This window comes from Mus caroli, unplaced genomic scaffold (genome assembly GCF_978045245.1).
Source record: "Mus caroli unplaced genomic scaffold, Mus_caroli_1 scaffold_8, whole genome shotgun sequence".
NCBI classification, from domain to species: Eukaryota; Metazoa; Chordata; class Mammalia; order Rodentia; family Muridae; genus Mus; species Mus caroli.
In genome coordinates, this window is record NW_028227263.1 from 80,438,909 (window position 1) to 80,459,540 (window position 20,632).

Below are 20,632 nucleotides of genomic sequence, written 5' to 3' on the forward strand. Positions count from 1 at the left end.
GAGCCTGGCACAGGAGCAAAAAGCTCTTCCATCCATCCCTGGTACGGCTCCCTCATTCTTGGGCATTCTGGGAAACGCAGGTCTAATGCTCGTCTCAAAACAACCTTCAGCAGGACTACAGGAAAAGGCCTAGCTTTTATAGTTGTTATGAAATGTAAGGATGTTGAGTCTTCTCGTGGGAGCTGGATCCCCTGGAAGCAGACATGTACTGGGGCATCCCAAGGAGAGAAAAACGATGGCTTTCGACTGCGGCTTCGGGGCCTGGACGGGAAAAACCTACCCTTGAATTTTAGGAATTGCATCAACCAAAATGAGGCCCTTTTTACAACAAAGGAGATATTTAGAAAAGAAGGAGAAAAGACATTTAATCAAAATTTAGTCACAACAAGCTTATAATGTAATTTGATTTCTAGAGACACTTTACTATTTTTTTTAAGCAAAGAAACGAGAGTATACATTAAAAATAAACTTCTTCCTTTTGGTGTGCTCTTTTTAGTAGAATGTGACTTTATTCTATATGTAAATTACTTTTAAAAGTCTAAAAAAATTATAGGTTTAAAGACGACATAATAATCTTAAATGTATATTTTCCTAACAACAGGGCTGCAAAACAAGTTAAGCAAAACCAGATAGACTGGAAAAAAAGAAAATAAACAAATCCACGGTTGCAGTTGTAGACTTTGATACTTTCTTCTGGGTAATAGTAAACAGAGAGAGAACACCACCAAGCACAGGAAGGGCTTGAGAGCAGCATCAGCCCGACCTCTAACACTGAGTACTCCTCTCAGCAAGAGCAGGGTGCTCGCCCTTTCTGGTGCACAAGACGGGTCCAAGGGAACATGCACAAAGCCAGGCCATAGTCCAACAATGAAAATAAAAATAAAGATAAAATGTTTGGGCCTCATTAAACTTAAAAGAATCTAAATTGTCCAAGTTTTGGTGTGTGACAATAAAAAGATTAAACTAGAAATATGTAAAACTTTCAATAATCGGTGGTGCCAAAGGAAGTCTCCAGTGAAAAATAGAAAATATTCTGAAGCGAATTAAAAAAAAAAAAAAAAAAAAAGATGTACGAATCTGTGGCCTGGAGCTAATGTCCTGCTTAGAAGGAAATTTAACTGTTAACTCCTTAGAACATGAAAGGCTTCAGGTTTGTAATGGAGCCTCTTTCCATAAATAACTAAGAGGAAAAGGAGAAAAATTAGCCCAGAGTTAGAAGAACAAAAATAAGACAGGAATCCATGAAACCAAATGCCATTTGTCAAGAAAAATCAACAGAAGGGATAAACTTTAGCCAAGCTGAAGTGGGAGGGGAGTGGGAGGAAGGAAGAGAGGAAGGAGAAAATATCAGAAAGAGAAATTGGTGCTTGTAAGACCTCATAAGGGATACTATGAACGGCTCAGAGCACATTAATTCAATAAGTAAGAGGAAATAATCCAATTCCTTAAAAGCTACAGACTCCTAAAACTAAGCCAAGAAAATCCTGATCCTATGGATGGCATGGATATATTTTTAAAGACCGAGTTTGTGGCCTCAAACAAGACCTTCTGAAAGGCAAGCCCTGGGTCTGGATCTCACAGCTGAACTTGGATAAACAGTGACAGGAAAAACAACAGCCAAGTCTTCACAAGGTTCCAGAGAAATTCTGAAGGGAATGCGCACTTCCCAACTCATCTAAGGAAGCTGATGGTGCCTTTCGACTAAAAGGCAACGAAGAAGGAGTCAAAGAAGAAAACCACCGGACAATCTCCCTGATAATATAGCTGCTACAAAACAAAGAGCAGGCCAAATACGTCATTATACAAAGAGAATAACACACACAGGGAAAATGGAATAGATCCTGAGATAACGCTGGAGCACGGGGAGTTCATATCTGTGTGTGAAGACCACATCTGTGTGTGGTCCTGAAGGCCTGAGAGCCAGTGGTGCAGGTGAGGCCTGACCCAGTCCACTGAAGGAAGTTACTCATTCAGGGAGGGGCAGGCTTTTTGCTCCATCCAGGCTTTCAGCAACCGAGTAAGATACATACACAGAATGAAGGCTAACTTACTTGTCCTATAGTTCACAAACTTAACTGTTAATCTCATCAAAACAAAAATCCCCAAATGTGACACATTGAGTGAACTCCTACAACTGCCCTCTTGGCACCAGAATGCATTTTCTTAGGATGGAGTTGGTCTACACACAGCTGAGAACACCCTCTGCCCAGAGGAGGACGCAGTTCTTGATGTCTCCTTCAAAGCCATGCCCCTCATGAAGGGCTCTCCTAAGGCCCCACCTTCCAACGTTGTCAACATATGTGGATTAATTGATCTACTATATCAGAGCCCTCCTGATCCAATCAGTTCCCCCAAAGCCCTGCCTCTGGACATTCCAGTGGGACTTACGGGGGGGGGGGGTGTTGGTTTAGGTTACTGGTTCTTTTCAGGGACCTAGCACTGGTTTAACTGATCACAAGCTGCCCTCACCTGCCTCTGCCAGGTGCCCCTGGTGTGGGCTGCATGTAGAAGGACTGCCTGACATCCCAGTGTGCTCTCTCTGTCTCTGTCTCTCTCTGTCTCTCTCTCTCTCTGTCTCTCTCTCTGTCTCTCCCTTTCTGTCCTCAGAGCCCCTTTCTCTCCCTCTGTCTCTCTGCCCTTATGGTTCGCTTTGCTTGCTGCCTCTACTCTTTCCCCAGGTCCTCCTTCCTCTCCCTCTCCCCAACAATCCCCTTTATCCCAGATCTATTGTATGGCGTAATCGCTCAGGGACATACATTGACACAGACCCACTAGCTACACCCTTGACCCTTATTCTTTGTAAGTGTTGGTGGGGAGGGCACTTCGGGTCTACACCTTCACATGATGACACTTCCAGAGCCACTGTATCTGTTGGACTGTGAGGCCATGGTAGTAGAATAGCCTGAATCTCATTCTGTTCTTGGCCCCATTGAAAACCATCAGATTTGCTGATATCCCAATCAATGGAACAGAGCAATACAAGGAATGAATTGCCTTCCAGATACATCAAGAACACCAGACATTGTGTGTGATTGTGTGTGTATGTGTGTGTGCGTGTGTATGTGTGTGTGCATGTCTGCACAAAGAACAAACAAAGGCACACTCCCTTCACCTTAGAAGATACATCGTTACATGTCTAGACTGCTAAGACCCTAGGGACCTCACTGAGCTAGGAGACCCCTACACTGTAGTTGGATTTATTTCCTGACCTGACTTTTTGTCGATAACATCTCAGTAAGTCTAAAGTAGCTGTATGTCTGATCACTGGGCCCAGACAACACAAAGCTGCCAAGGCGATGCCCAGTGTGATTACTCATGGAAGGCACAGGTGGCCAAGATCCTGGTGAGCCCCACAGAACAAGAGTGATGATCACTTGATACAAATTCCCCTGAGGCAGTGTGGAAAAGCTAGGCTGCTGGGTGCTTCAGCTTGATAAGCAGTTACAAGTAGCCCCTCCCATGCAAAGGTACAGAAATCCACCATCACTCTCTCTCTCTCTCACACACACACACATCCAACTGTCTCCTGTGTGGGCCAAATAGGAGCATTGACTGGGCTTGGGTTGGGCACAATCATATCCACAAAGTCCCTCCAGGAAAACAAACCTGGTCTTTGCTTCCTATTTGTCTTCATAGAGAGAGAGTTCTAAGTTTCATTTGACTTTTACCAATATACGACTCCTTACTCATAGTAGGAAATCAACATAAAGGTTCCTGCCCTCGATCCATTTGTCTCCTCCAATGATGCATTTGGGAACTGGAGAAACAGCCATAGGATGAATTAAGGAACGATTGGACCTATTATGAAACCAGAGGGCGTCTTACCTCCGCTGATCACCTGATCTTTATTCCCCCCTACCAGGGCAGGCAAGCATAAGAAAGAATTTGGTAAATTCTATTACTGCTATGAACTTGGCAGCCCAGTTCCTTTACCAGCACAATGTTCCTCTCCAAACAATAGCACCTAACAACCTTGGATGCCCCCACCTGCATCAGGCTACACGTACACGCCATAGGAACAATGGAGGAAGTGTCTCCTCCCCTGATGGCCATCAAATGTGGACAGTTTCTATTCAAACGTATTTCCAGTACATTCTGGCCCAAGGATGGGAGGACTCATCAAGCCTGAACTGGTTTGGGGTGCTGTGCACTAAGACAAAAACCTGTGTCCTCCAGTGAACTGTTAGGGAGGGTCCTGTGCATACTTGAGTGTGCACGTTTTACCACGTTCCCCTTGTCCTTGCTGGCTAAGCTCCCTTGGCCTCTGCTACCCTAGGATCTGATTACTCTTATTTCATGGAGTTACTCCAAGTCAAGAGACTGCATGCTTGACTCTAAGCTCAAGCACATAGAGAGCACTACACAGACATGATTAAGGGGGTGTGGGGGTTGGTCTAAGCCCCTTGAGGCATTCAAGTGGCCAGGCCCCTCCCATGAGGACCTCCAAACACCAGACTCAGCCCACAGAACACTCTAACTGCCATAACAGCTGGACCCAGCCTCTGCAGACACAGACAGCCAACCAAGCTCTGGACTTGAAAACCCACCAATCCCCACCCTGGGAAACTCCAAACCAAGAAACACTTTATAAACCCTGTCTTATGCCCAATTCTCTGCTGCTTCTCACTCGAGCAGAGGTAGCCACCTTCTTGGGTTCTTCCCTCCCAATAAACCTCTTGTGTGAGGTTTGCTGTACAGTGTGACTTTGTGATATTCTTTGGCTCTCTACTGACAGGATACCGTTCCCTTCAGAGCTGTAACAGTTTGGGAAAACCTTCTCCCTGGAGAGCAGAGGTAGAACACTTGCACTAAGGGAAATTTCCTCTCCAGAGCAGAGGCATAACACTTTGGGAAACCCTCTCCCCTTAGAACTATAACACATTCAGGCATAGGATGACAAGTTCATTCTAATACGGCTGTCTCTGCCTTCCTCTACGACACAGAAAGTTAGGCTGGTGCTTTGGGCTTACTCACTCTAGGCTACATATTAGTCTCCATTTCAACCCAATGGTTGGGCAATGTTGGAGCCATTTCAATCCCCCTGAACTGAGATGCCAATGGTGGAGCCATTTAATGGATCCCTAACAACAAATTAATCTTAGGGCAATTTTATGTTCCTTCTGTGGCATGGCCATCCACATATGCAATGCCCAGTCTTCTACATGTCACCTGATTGTTTCTGTATGAATAAGGAAACTCAGGTAGCTCTCTTACAGTGTCATATACTCGGGTCATATTTTGTCCCCTTTCCTTTGGGTTCTGTCTTAATAAAGGTTTCCATTGCTGCAAAGAGACACCATGACCAAGACAACTCTTATAAGGGACAACATTTAATTGGGGCTGGCGTATGAGCTCAGAGGCCCATTATCATCATGGCAGGAGCTTAGCAGCATCCAGACAGATAAGGTGCTGGAGAAGAAGCCAAGAGTTCTACGTCTTGATTTAAAGACAGTCAGAAATCTGTCTCCCAGGCAGCTAGGAGGAGGGTGCTTCCCATACTGAGTGGAGCTTCAAAGCCCACCCTCACAGCGATGCACTTCTTTCAACAAGGCCATACCTACGTATAGTGCCACTTCCCATGAGTCAAGCATATTCAAACCACCATACATTCCATTAGGACTCCTTGTAGCTTTAGAGATAGGGAGTAGGGCTAGATTCTGAGTAGAGTAAGGATTGCCTCGAAGGCAATCTTTTCCTTTCCCTCTTCCTTCCCTCAAACTCCATAAAAGAAAGCCTCAAACAATAATCAGGGCCTTCCATTATCCTCATTCCGTATCCTTTGTCCCCCCAGACTGGAGAGGGAGACTCTGGGCACTGGAAGCAGGAAGCTCCTCCAGCTGACGGAGTTCAATGCCTCTAGCTTGCTTCACTGGGGCCTCCTGAGACTCCATCACAACTCAGGACCCCAAGCCCTCTCTAGCAGGCAACACTTACTCTAAGACTTTGGATCTAATTTATGGCATTAACTAGGTTTAATTTACACTGTTAACTGGTCACTCAGCAAAATGAGACAATGGGTTTTGATTCTGTTTGTTTATTTTTTCAGCAGGCTCTGACCTTCAAGCCACCATAAAGGTAAAGGTTATTAACTAAGCATTTAGACTGTGATTAAAGTCCCTCGGCTCCTCTTCTCAATTCCTACTTTCTCAAATGACATTAGGAAAACCTAGCCAGTCTTTTTTTTTTTTTTTTTTTTTTTTGAGACAGGGTTTCTCTGTGTAGCTCTGGATGTCCTGGAACTCAATCTGTAGAATAGGCTGGCCTCGAACTCAGAAATCCGCCTGCCTCTGCCTCCCAAGTGCTGGGATTAAAGGTGTGCGTCACCACTGCCTTTGCTTCTTAAATTCATTTGCTTAGAATTACCCAAAGGTGACATTTTATTATCCGTATTATTGGATCACTTCAGCAAAGATCACTGTTTCCTTTGCTACAAGAAATGGCCATTACTGTCTCGAAGGCCAATGAGGTAGCAGAGCCAATTCCAGACAACTCAGAGCCAACTCCAAGAGCCATTCTTAAGATCCAGTTCCTGAATAGGCACAATGGCTCGCTCCGCTGGTACACAAACTTACTGGGCTAACCTTACAACTTGGATGGATTCCTGGTTAGAAACAGATGGAAATGAACAGATCCAATTCTTGAACGTTGTCCTCTGACCTCTAAACATACACTATAGTATGCGTGTGCCTTTACTCACATACATATCACACACACACACACACACACACACACACACTTTAAGAAATAATGTTGTACCCTTCACTCAAAAATCTGTATTAGTCAAGATTCTACAGAGAAACAGTGCAATTATAGACTTTTATATAGAGATGTTCTTGATTTCCAACAGAGTTACATTCTAAAAAAATAAGTAGAAAATCAGATGTCAAAGAACTTTTACTGCACTTAACCTGCTGTACTGGTTTTTGTGTCAACTTGACACAGCTGGAGTTATCACAGAGAAAGGAGCTTCAGTTGAGGAAATGCCTCCATGAGATCCAACTGTAAGGCATTTTCTCAATTAGTGATCAAGGGGGAAAGGCCCCTTGTGGGTGGGACCATCTCTGGGCTGGTAGTCTTGGGTTCTATAAGAGAGCAGGCTGAGCAAGCCAGGGGAGGCAAGCTAGTAAAGAACATCCCTCCATGGCCTCTGCATCAGCTCCTGCTCCCTGACCTGTTTGAGTTCCAGTCCTGACTTCCTTTGGTGATGAACAGCAGCATGGAAGTGTAAGCCGAATAAACCCTTTCCTCCCCAACTTGCTTCTTGGTCATGATGTTTGTGCAGGAATAGAAACCCTGACTAAGACACCCGCTGAACATCATCCTGAGCAGTCCGAGTAGAGGTTGTGCGGATGACTGACAGCTGTGGCTCAGGGCTACTGCCCAGCATCACTGGAGAATATTGTGGTACATAGCACTTGCCAGGAAAAAGTAAACTGCTAAAGTTCAAGGTCTGAAATCTATTGCATGTGTATCAGTAATATTTTCTTGCATATATAATCTCTATTATATATAATGCCATAATTATATATATATACATATATATTGTTTATAGTACATAATAAAAATGTGTGTAATATGTATGAAAGTATTTAGTCTAAGACATTGTCTCATGAGTCTAACTCTACCATATGGCTCAAGACATAGAGCTGAAGGTATACCTGTAGCCCAAAGGGCAACAAGTGAGAGCAAGGGGAGCCCACAGTCCCGAAGCCTGTGGGCAGTCTGCTATGGACTTTTCCTCAATCAGAGAGACTAATTGTGGTGGTTTGAATGAGAATGATCCCATAGAATCATGTCTTCAAATATTTGGTCTCCAGTTGGTAGAGCTGTTTGGAAAGATTAGGCAACCTGGTCTTGTTGGATTCCTGAGTCGTTGGGCTTTAAAATGTCAAAAACCTCGTATCATTCCCAGTGTACCCTCTGGCCCTGATTGTAGTTTGAGAAGTGAGTTGACAGCTGTTCCTGTCACCATGCCTTTGTTCCATCAGCATAGACTCTAGCTCTCTGAAACCATAAGCCCAATTAAGCTCTTTCTTCTATAATTTGCCTTAGCCATGTGTTCTTATCACAGAAATAGAAAGCTAACTCATACACTAGCCAACCGATTAGATGAAGCCCACCTACATTATTGAAAGCAATTCACTTAAGCAAAAGCCTAGTAATTTTAATTTACTCTTACCTCCAAACATTTTCTGAGTTGATACCTAAGATGTACCCAGAGACATTGTTAAAAGTAACATAAAACACATTCTTAAATAGAAAAGGCACTGTCCAGAGTTGGATATTCAGGAATCATTTTAAAAGTTCTAAATAAACCATGGACAGAGGTGAAGGTTCTTGGCCTGATAAAAGACATACGTAAATAAACTACAACCGACGTCATTCTTAACAGTAAGAGGCTGAGCACAACCATGATTCGGGGTATTCACACCAAAGGCAGTGTTACACGCAACTGTCAGAAAAGTGGGAACAAGCCCAGTGTCTCTCAGCAGATAATCACACACACACACACACACACACACACACACACACACAGAGTGCATACAACTCAGCACCGGGAGGACCCAGTTACTGATAGACAACGCAGCATGCACGGATGCAGGGATTGAAGAGACCGTATGTAGTTAGAAGAAGCCATTGTAAAGCACGGCTTGCTGCAGGTGTGGGACTCAATCTTGACTATCAACTTACTGGAATCTAGTATGAGGATGGAAACAGGTCTTTTCTCACCTGCACTTGCCATGTCTGTGGGAGATAATCTAGATTTACTGAGGTGAGAAGGCTTACCCTGATATTGATGGTACCTTTCCTGGGCTGGGACCCCCACGAAATGAGTGAACTGAACACGAACAATCCTCACCCTGCTTTTGGACAGTGGATGCAGAATTCCTGCCACAAAGGCTGCCCCACCTCCGTGGACTTTACCTTCAAACTATAAGCCAAAATAAACTCTTTCTCCCTTAGGGTCCATATTGCCAGGCCCTTGGTCGGCAAACCAGAAAAGGGAGTAGGTAATCCAGTCAGGTTCCCGAATCCATGTTTCTCTGAGAAAAAAGAGAAAGCTACAGTGATGGGGGGAGATAAGGGGCCGCCAGGGGTTAAATGCAGGGGCGAGAGAGATAGATACAAAGGCACAGCAGGGAAGGACTCCCTGGGGAGGTTAGAATTGTCCAGAAAACTGCCTGTGGTGACGTTTCCAAGACTAAGCATATGTAAAAACTCAGGGAACTGCAGATGAGGAAGTCTAATACTCTATGTAAATTTAGACAGCAGGATGGAAAAACTTCTGCCAGTGGGCTGGGGAAAAAATTTAATAAAAGAAACAAGATTTCACTTTAAAATGCTTAATTGTGCATTACTTATCAATGAATGGAGTCCGTAAGATTTAACCTTTTTTCCCCCTGTGGACATTTGATGTCTAAAATTACAGTTGTCACATTCCCTGAGTGTAATTGGATGTGGACGAGCATTTTGCATCGTTTAAGGTGGCAGGGAGGAGGCGATGTCGGGCTTCTCTGTCTGGCTTTAATGATATGTCAAGCTGCTCGAAAACCTCTCTGGTTTTGGAAACTGACATTTGGGCCTCAATTGTCCAATTATCTGGGCCATCACCCTTGGGTCTGGACTGTCCACAGTGATGTTTTCTGGGCCCAAGGCCAAGGCCTCAAGGCCAAAAGCCTTGACTGACGTCAAGAAGCCAAAACCGGAGAGGGAGAGAGGGAGGCTCCTCCTGGCGCGTGTGGCTCCTCTTGGCGCGTGTGGCTGCTGTGGAGGAGATACAGTCAAGAGTGCTCAGGATAAGCATTTTCACCTCTCCAGACGACTTCACATGAGTACTTGAACCAAAACCCCCGTGTGTGCTCAGAAGGGTCCAAAGTTACCTGGAAGGGCTCTATCCTGTCTGCTCTGAAAAGGAGCCCACGTGGCATGAAACAGCACAGCACAGCTCACGTTGCAAAAGCCTGATGTGGAAGGCCCCATCATAGCAGGGCCCTGCTTCTCCATGATCGCCCAGTCAATTGGAGGCTCCAAATGCCTTATAAGGAAACGAGAAACCTTCTCTCCACGATTCCCCTCCTTTACCAGCTGGAGATAATTTATCCCAGGTCACTGGCTGGTTTAGAACTTGTATCCAACTCCTTGCAATGGCTTACATATGCTGATGGGTAAGGCCCTTGGAGACTGCCCTTACTCTGCAATACCTCCTCTCTTAGCTCCAAAGGTGCCCAGATGCCTTCAGTAGTTAGCCCCTGGCTCAAGGTATTGGTCCATAAATGGGAATGGACATGGAGCTACATAAACTCAAGAGGGTGTTGTCCCATCCTGGAGGGTATGGTACTTTGATAGAGAAAAGAACAGTGGACATTAGGGGCCTAAGTGAGGAGCCTCCTTGTATGGAGAGCTGGAAATCTAGGGAAAGGTGAGGGAGGACATAGCACATACCTTCACTATTCTCACCTGCCCTCTGACGAGAGTGTCTCTGCCTTCCAGAAGCACTTGTCAGAAGCCTGCCAGCAAACATCTCCTCAAGCCACTACACAGAGTTAAGGAACCGGTACCTCAGCCCCTGCTTCCTGACAACTGTTAACCTCAGCACAGACTGTGCATGCCAGATTGAAATATCAGAGCCAGATTTCATTGATAAACAGGGGCTGTGTTGCTGTGGTTTTTTTTTTTTAACCTTGATGAAAAGCAAATGGGGCCAGGGGATATGATGGAGGGAGGGGCAGAGGTGGAATCTGATACCCTTTATCTACATTGTTAGGAAGAACGCTTTTGATGAGACCTTGTCTCAGATAACCATTGTCTTAAAAGACTTGAAAGACAGATGCTTTGTGGGAAGGCATCTGGGAGAGGACATCCCAGCACAGTCTTTGGAATAACAATGGCACAGGAGCAGAATGTGAACAGATTTGTATATTGGTGCCAAGTGCAGTCAAGGTGAGATGGGCTGGTGGGAGATTAAAACTGAAACAGGAGACAGCTCTGCATAGAATAGGCTTCTGCCTGTCCCTTTGCTTTCCTCTTGGTGTAAGGCACCTTCCTGAGATTGCCACCTCCTCAGAGAACAGTCTCTTGGAGGGATTCCCTTTGCCTGACTTTGGAATCTTAGAAGATAAGCCATGAAGCAGTAAGAAAATTGCTGGTCTGTCCCTGCCCCGCAACACCCAGACTCATTCACACCTTGATAGCCCAAGCTCCACATCCCTTCCCACTCCCTGCCCAGCCTTGCAGGAAGCCAGGGTAGCCTCTCGTGTGACTTCTGTCTCCTTTCTAGGTTACCTTTGGTGACTATGTTTTCAGAAACATTTTTTTACAGAAGTTTTCAAATATACGCGAATGTAAAAGAAGACTGGATGAATGGGCCCACACGCACTAATTAACAGCTTCCCACAAGCAATAAACCATGGATAACCTTGCTTCATCTATTCCCCAAACCCCCACACATGCATCCACATTGTGTTATTTCAAAGGAAAATCAGACATCGTGCCACTGTATCTGTAAATATTCTAAAAAGTCAGATTTTTCCGTGATAAAAGCACAGTATTGTTTCCATATAAAGTATTTAAACAAAAAGTTCTTAGAACCATCCAAAATTTGGGATTTCGTGTGGATGTGAACACTGGGACAAGAGGTGACATTGGGACTTGAGCTCCTTATTCCCAGATGGGGCCAGGTCAGGAATGTAATCTCAGCAATTAATTAGGGTTTTAGTGCTGTGAACAGACACCATGACCCTTATAAGGCAACTCTATTATTATTATTATTATTATTATTATTATTATTATTATTATTATTATTATTATTGGGTTTTTTTGAGACAGGGTTTCTCTGTGTAGCCTTGGCTGTCCTGGAACTCACTCTGTAGACCAGGCTGGTCTTGAACTCAGAAATTCGCCTGCCTCTGCCTCCCAAGTGCTGGGATTAAAGGAGTGTGCCACCACACCCTGCATAAGGCAACTCTTATAAGGACAACATTTAATTGGGGCTGGCTTACAGGTTCAGAAGTTCAGTCCATTATCATCAAGGCAGCATCCAGGCAGGCATGGTTCAGGAGGAGCTGAGAGCTCTACATCTTCATTTGAAGGCTGCTAGGAGAAGACTGGCTCCCAGGCAGCTAGGATGAGGGACTTAAAGTCCACGTCCACAGTGACACACATACTCCAAGGAGGCCACACCTCCTAATGATGCCATGCCCTGGGCCAACCAGATACAAACTGTCACAACTATGAAGTGTACTTTGTCCAGTTGCCTTGCCTGAAACAGAAAAACAGCTGACTGTGTTTGTTTGGCATCTACCTTCGATCCCTTAGTTACTAACTGTCTGATCCAGGGAAAGTCTTGAGTCAACCATTGGAATGACAGTTACTTATCAATGGCATGTGGTAATCACATGAACTTGTTGTATGGGCAATGCTGACCACTGAATACAACCTGTCAAATACTCTTTGCTTAGTAGATGCTCAAATCGTTCCTCTGACTCTGATTCAGAGTGTAATGACAGCTCTGGCTTTGTGACTTAGCATCCAACTTCAGCATCCTCCCTACTTCCTCACCAGGACTCTCTCCCCCTCCCTTTCCCCTCCCCCCTCCTCTCCCTCTCCTTTCTCTCTCTCTCTCTCTCTCTCTCTCTCTCTCTCTCTCTGCCTCTTTTCACTTTAAACTACCTATAACAGTTCATTTGGAATAAGTTTCTTATAAACAGCATGTAGTTGGCTCTGCCAATCTTCAGTGAATTTAGATCTCTTACATTTAATGCATTAATTGCATTGTAAGTCCTTAAGCCTGCCAGTTTGTTTCCTTTCTTCATTCTTCCCTATATTCCTTTTCAAAGCACTTTTTAAAGATTTGTTATTTTTTGTTCTTCTTTATGCATGTATGTGTGCCTTAATGTCTGTGTGTGGAGCACATACAGGTAGGTACCTGGGAGGTTAGCAGAAGGCATTAGATCCACAGGAACTGGAATTAAAAGCAGCTGTGAGCTGACTGATGCGGCTGTTGGGAATGGCACCTCTGAGCCATTTCTCCAGCTTCTCCCTCTGTGTCTTGTTTCTATTTTCACTTGTTTTATTTCATGTTAAATTCTTTAGAGAGATTTTGGGCTGAATAGGAAATGCCCCCCATTTATCAACTCATATATTGGGGACTTGGTGACCAGCTGGTAAACTTCTGGGAAATGATTAGGTCCTGAGGGGTTTGACCTAACCCATTGGTTAATCCCTTAATAGCATGACTGAGAGCAACCAGGAGTAGGAAGAAGCAGACCACTGGAAATGTGCCTTTAGGGAGTTTGTCTTGTGTTGGCTCCATCCTGTGTTATCTTCCCTGCTTTCTGGCTGTCATGAAGTCAGTTGTCTCTGACACATGCTCCTTTGCCATCATGTTCTATCTCATCATTGGCCCAGAGTCAGCACAGTTGAGGACAGTTGTCTGAAATTTCTGACAACAAGAACCAAATTTTGGGTTACTTTTCTTGGATAATTTTGTCATGCAACTTAAAGCAAAGACAATAAGACTCCATTTGTATTTATCTAAACTATTTTAAGTGAATCTGTGGTCAGTTCAGATTTTAGAACATGTGTAGACAACTGTGACAACTTACTGGTGCCATCTCATCAGGTAAAACAGACATAGTGTCTTTAGCCTCTTCATGTTCTTTATAAACACTATGTCTTGAGGGTATTTTTTTATATGTTTATGGGTACACATATGTACTGTTGCACATCCACACATTCCAATCCAGAGGTTGACACTGGATTCTTACTCCATTGTTTCCCACTGCATGCTTTGAGGTGAGGTATCTCACTAAATTTGGAGCTAGCCAATTTGGCTAGTCTAGTTAGCCAGCCTGCTTGAAGATTTCCAGTCTATATATCTGTCATGCTAGGCTTATATGACATTTGACTCTAGACCTCACATATGTGTAAAAAAACATTTTATCTACTGAGCTATCTTCCCAGCCTAAATGCCCTTATTTTCTTTTTAATTCCTGGAGGTTATTTTTGCTGGGTATAGAATTAATTGGACCTTCTGCCCTGGAACTCCAGAGTTGTGTCATGGACTTTCCTTTCACTCACCTCTCATACCTAGAGTCTGAGAAAGCCAAACATTGGGGATAAAAATCAATCCATAGCTGCTATTTGTGGCCTGCAAGTAGCTGATAATGACCCCCCAGATAATTAGAAATTCAAGTACTTGCTGTTTTTCTCAATATGTAATTTTGTTCTTAAACATAAAACACCACCTATAAATGTGTTCATTTAAAAAATAAATTATTTGATATCCCAATGATTATATTTTATCACAGAACAGGCTACTGTTCTAAGTCATCTTGAACCATCCAATTTTTCTTTAAGTTGTTAGACATTTCCCCAAACGTTCAGTGATGTATGGCAATAGTAGCATGTTAATAAAGTACTGTCTGATTAGACTTGTAACCCACTTCACAGGAGGGGATTCATACTTGATATTGTAAACCTGGTCAGAAACCCATGATTGGAGAGATCATGGGCCCTAGTGGGGAACAGAATTCTATTGTTCAGATAAATTGGCACAGTGCCAAACTGCTTTGAAATGTTTATATTTAAACCGTAGGCATACACTACTCTCAGTCTTAGAGAAGCCTGTCTTTGTAGGGGATAGGAATGAGTGTAGAGACCCATGGCTGCATAAGTTACTAAGAATAAATCATGCATAAATGGCAGATGAGTGCCTAGCACTGAATGAGACATAACATCTCATCTAGGCTCAGAAGAAAGGGAGGAAATAATATAAGAGCTAGGAGATAGAAAGGTTGAAAAAACACTATCTTCTGGGCAAGACACAGCCATTTCAGTTATGAGCTCATAGCAGCTGTAGATGCCTGCACTGGGTGTGTGCAGGAATGGGCCCATCCATAGTCTGATGATGGACAAAGGGCTCAAAGGGGCCAAACCTTCCCTGCTAAAGTATTTGCTACTAATAAATTCAGGGAGGGGCAGACATTGCCTTCAGTTATTCTCCCTAGTGACTCTATCAGACTCCAGTGGATAGTTCCAATCCAGTGGACACACAAATGGTCCTAGTTAAACTTAATGGGTCAGAAAACAAAACTTAAAAGTCATGAATCTTGGAAAGGAAGTATGGAGGGAGGAGGGAAGGTTAATAAAGATGGGAAGGAGATAAGTTAAGAGAGGGGAGGAAGAGAAAGTAATCAGAATGCATTATATACATGCATGAATTGTCAAAGAACAAACTTAATAAAAGAGGTCATTACAAGTAGACAGCAGTAGAACACATGTCCTTTGATGCAGAATAAAATTAAACCATAGTTATTTTTAATCACCAGCAGAATACACAATTATCTCTGGTCATCTTCCCAGCTTCTGAATCCTTGAGTTTTCCTTTTCTGTATAAACCAAGGAATAAGAAGCCTTAGAAAGAACTACCCCTCAGACAGACAGACAGACAGACAGATAGATATTGTATGCTTCCTCTCACTTGTGAGTTCTGTTCCTTATAGAATATGTTACAGTAAAAGTACCAATGACATAAAAGTAGATGCAACCATCTAGGGAACATAGATGAGTGGTGGAGAAAGAAAGGGGTGGGAAGGAGGAGGGTAGCAGGGTATGACTAGAATACGCTGAGAGTACATTTATATACTTGCCTGAAAGTAGCCTTATGTAAAGCTATATAGTACAAACTCATTCATTCATTCAAACACCACCCCCCAATTTTAGTGAGAAATTTCAAGTTTCTTCTCCATTCTAGCCATTAACTTGGTCAACTTACTTCTTTTTAAATAGAGATCAAATTTAAAAGAAATGAAGAAAACTGATTGGGAGCGAATCAAGTCAAAGCATTCATTGTTGAGAGCTACCTCCTCCCTCCCTCATTTTTGGAGGCATACATTGCTTCCAAACTTTTCTTTGTGGGCAAAACCTGTCATAAACAACCTAGAATCCCCTTTATAATTAATGTAAAACTGCAGACTTTCCATCAACAAAAATGTGAGTTCTTGTGTTGGCTGGTAGCACAGCTAATTTAGCTTTGTAATGAGATAAAGTATGTAATCAGATGGCCATGGAACCTGGGCAGCCAGACTCTGGGAAATGCCCTGATTTCTGACTGTGGTCTTTGGGAATTATCTCCTAGGGTCCGTCAAGAGGCCTTCTGATTGCCTGTGACCCTGGTCATGGAGGCACCTTCTCTTCTTTCTTGGCCATGATGTTGTGGAGTAGATTACCCTGCCAGCTACCTCCTGCTACCTATTACAAGCAGAGGGTGTGCTTTTGCAATCTGGTGAATTGTTTGCATGCTTGTGTGTGGACATAAGACCCTGATTTGCATTGTGGCCGGTGGTTCTATGGTGATATTCTCTCTCTCTCTCTCTCTCTCTCTCTCTCTCTCTCTCTCTCTCTCTCTCTCTCTCTCTCTCTCTCTGTAAAAGGTCTTTGAGAGAGTCATAGGACTGCCACCTGGAAGAAGGACAGTTACATAAAAACCAAAGTTCCCTGTCATGGCTCAGAAACATTGTAAACATATAGAATGAGGGAAATTGCCACATTTTATATTCAGCCCACAACTGAGCTCTAGCTGGAAGTGTAGCCACAGGAGCAAAGAGAGGAGCCATGTGGACCTCCACCTTCTTAGTCAATGCAACCGCCTTCACCAACATCCAGATAACATCAGCCCATCAGTTCCATCCCCAGGGTCTTTTAGAACAGGATGTTCATTAGGGATGCAGGAAGCAGAGCCAGGAGAGCCCCAGAGGTCAAGAAGAAAAGTGAGAAACACAACCCATGGAGAGGGAAGCCCAAGCATTCATGGGAGTGGGGTGAGCAGGGCCTTAGGCAGTGAGCTGCACTGGGACACATGGGCACATGATGAGGGTGACTCACTAGGAAAGGACTGGTTGGGTAATGGACGAGGTCAGATAGTATCTGTGTTCAGGTCTCTTTAGCTGTCCCCAGTAGAAAAACAGCCTTGGAGGGTGGAGAAACAAATACCTCCAAAGAACTCATTGTCCACCTGGCTCTGTGGCCTCCCTGCAAAACACAGGAAATGGTACAGTGTTCTTGGGCAATTGGACACTGAAGCATTTCCTAAGAACCTCTAATAACAATGGCATTTTAAAGCCTTCTGACCCATTTTCACATCCACATAGCTTTTCATTCAAAGAACACATAACCAGGAAGAGCCTGTGAAATGCAGGGGATTCATTTTATTCTATTATGTTATCATCGTTATTATTAACTTCATTTTGATGTCAGTGTGCATCTGCGTGTCTGTAGATGTTATGCCTCTCTTTCCCTTTTTCACTTTTTGAAATATTTTTTGAGCTGGGCATAATGATTCACACCTACAATCCCAGTGTTTGGAAGGCTGAGGCAGGAGAATTGCCATGTATTCAAGGCTAATTTATGCTCTATGAGTTCCAGGAAAGCATAAGCTTCACAGTAAGACCTTTTCTCTAGATAAATAAATAAATAAATAAATAAATAAATAAATAATATTAACAACTCTATTTTCTTTGAAATGCATTAAGATTGCTGCTGGCTTTGGAATAGCGAAGCTTCTGGGGAGGCTTGCACTTTAAATCTCCATGTCAAGCAGTTGGCTCCTGATCAGTCCCTGTCCCCTCTCTCCTCTATTCTTGTCTCTCACTTCCTACCCCTTCCCCATGCCCCTACCATCTTCACAGACTTCCTTGCCAAAAGATTATTCATGAAACGCACGACAGTAGAAGTGTTCTATAGGAAACCCTCAGGCTGTCGTTGAGTCTCGGGCCCTCACTGTAAGCACCAATCAGGAAGCAGCAAATATCCTCTGTCTCACCTGAAAGCACTTTAGAAACCACCCCAGGAGCCAAGTCAAACTCGAGTTGTCTTTAGAGATGTTATCATTTTGGTGTTCTGTGGTGGGGAGGCGGGTGCTGTGTGCAGAATTTGAGACAGGGACAGGAAAAAACATGAAATGGGACAGGCCTTGAATAGCGGCTGTTGCCTGATGGAATTTGTAAGGTGAAAATATCAAAGCCCTTTGGTTGCAGAGCATAATGTGCCACATGAAAGTCTTTACGTAGCAAAAGAATGTCCATCACTGTAATCAAGGGGGTAAGAAGAGCACGCTGTCATGGAATCGCTCTGCTTGTCAGAAGGAGAAAGAGCGAGCCTGGTTTCTGTCTACGGAGGGGACATGCACCTTGACAAAGTGGTAAATGAATGCCCAGATAAATGGGATCTCATTAGACATGTGTCTGGAGCCCCTGCCCCAGAAAATCCCACATCCCTTTTTCTGAGAAAGACACTAGAAAAATCTGTTCTGCTCAAAGTCTGAACCACTAACCAAAGAACATACACAGGCTGGACCTCCCCGTCATATGTAGCAGATATGTAGCTTGACCTTCATGGGGGTCCTGAACAACTGGAGCAGAGGCTATCCCAAAAGCTGTTGCCTATAGGTGGGATATGTTCTACTTGCTGGCCTAAGTGTGAGAGGAAGTGCCTAGCCTCACAGACTTGAAGTGCCAGGTTGGGGGTGATACACAGGGGGCTCCCACCTGCTCAGAGAAGTGGAGATGAGAGGGAGGAAGGAATGTGAGAGGAAGTGCCGTGGAGGGGGACAGCGAGTGAGATAAGTAAATAAAGTGAATAAGTAAAATTAATAAATAAATAAGAAAAGAAAGAAAGAGAAAGAGAGAGAGAGAGAGAGAAACACAATCTGTTCTACAAAAATGTAGGGTCATGCCTAAAAAGAGGAAGATGGGGTGCCCCAAACAGGGCTTAAGAGAAGCAAGTGGAGGGAATACATGATGAGGAGTGTGAATGGTATGGTCTGGAGATTTGGGATGGGATGGGGTGGGGACTAGAGCCCATAATAAGGACTCAGTTGTTGCTGCCCAACTACCTTAAAGGTCATCTGAGTGTTTTAGGAGTTTGGGACACAGATATTCCTGTGAGCTAACAAAAAGGGACTCTGTAGAAAAGACAGCAGTTAGAAAGCCTAAGAGGAGGAGGGTCCATCCAGAGGCTTACAATCAAACTTAGCCCACGGCAAAAATCCAGAATATAAATCAGGCACTCATAACTGTACAACATTGTGGGGAACATTAAGAGACAAAGTTCCCACTAAGTGTTGCTTAGGAAGGTGGCTTTATAGTTGTAAGACTGGCTAGACCATGTCCCAGAGTTCTGGGGAGAAATGCAGAAACTGCAATTAGCAGTTTGTTACATAAGATTCTGGCATAAAGAACAAGTACCTGGAAGCTGTAGAAGAGAAGCCAGTTAAACGCAGCCACTAACCATCAATTCAAAAGAGAAACAGAATCCTACTGCGCTTTTTATAGGATTGGCTAGCGAAGTTTCAAAGACCTGACTCGGGGTCTTTGAATAAATAGTTTGAATAAATATTCCAAACTGGGAGTTTGATGATAAAGTATCTACAGTTGGATGACAAAATATCTTGGCAGCTTCCTGTAATCAGGGAATATTCATGGTTAGGGTATGGACCCTAGAATTCGTTTCTGTTCAAAGAATTGAAGACTGGGGTGGGGAGGGGATGGGTAAAGGGTATGGCCAACCGATCCAGCATGAAGGTCTCATGCCATTTGGGTGATGGGCTGTACAAGGTTCTCCTATCACAGCATCCTCATGCTTGCCTCTGTTGTTTGAAATATTTAGGTCATTGGTGCAGACACCAAGATGCTCACTGGGCCAGAGAATCCACCCCTCTGTTATGTGAGACTAGAAGAATTATTCATTTTCCCTATAGATGAGAAGGAGGTATTTTGTTTGTTTGCATGTTTGGTTTACGTGGGCAGAGCTGGTCAGGCCAGAGTCCAGAGACAGGGGCAACAGACTCTGGTGGGCTCTGTTTTCTTATGCATCCTTATCGTGGAATGAAGCTAGCATGCAATTCATTGTGGTGGGGCTGTGTCCCATCCAAGGGGAGGGGTACTGGTTAGGCCTGGGGACACTGTGCCATGCAATTGTGTTGTAAACTTAGCCCATTTGACTCTAGCGTTTAACTTTTCATAACCAGTTTTTAAAAATTACCCGACTTTGAATATTTTACATTGAACATACTTTAACTTTACTTTAAACTTGTTTTAAATTACTTGCTTTGGGCTTAACTTTGGCAACATACAGAAGACTGCATAAGAGGGAGATATAAATTGGTCTCTGTCTCCAAACTTGTCCCTGTAAATGAACCATCGCTGTACTTACCATGGCTACAAACACAATTTTGAGCACATAAAGAATTTTTAAAGTGTCTAAAGTTGTCTTAAGTAGCTAAAGCTTAACAAAGTTAGCAAAGACATAAGCGATTAGACATACATCTTTAAGTCAGAGTTTACAGTCTTCTTAAAGCTCCCTCCTCTTCAAGGGTATTCGGGAGTGAGAGGGCTGTGTGCCTTTTTTTTTTTTTATGTAAATGAGAACCAAGAAGCTGGGGGACAAGTATTTAGAAAACTAGATATCTGTAATTTCATTTAGCCATTTTGACTTTTATATGTAAGTCTCTCTTGATTGAAAAAATTAAAATACTATGAGACATCACAGTAAGGAACTCATCATTCGTTATAAGAGTTTTTAAGGCGAGGTGTTAGGTAATATTTTGGGCTGTCATTTAGCATATATAACATCT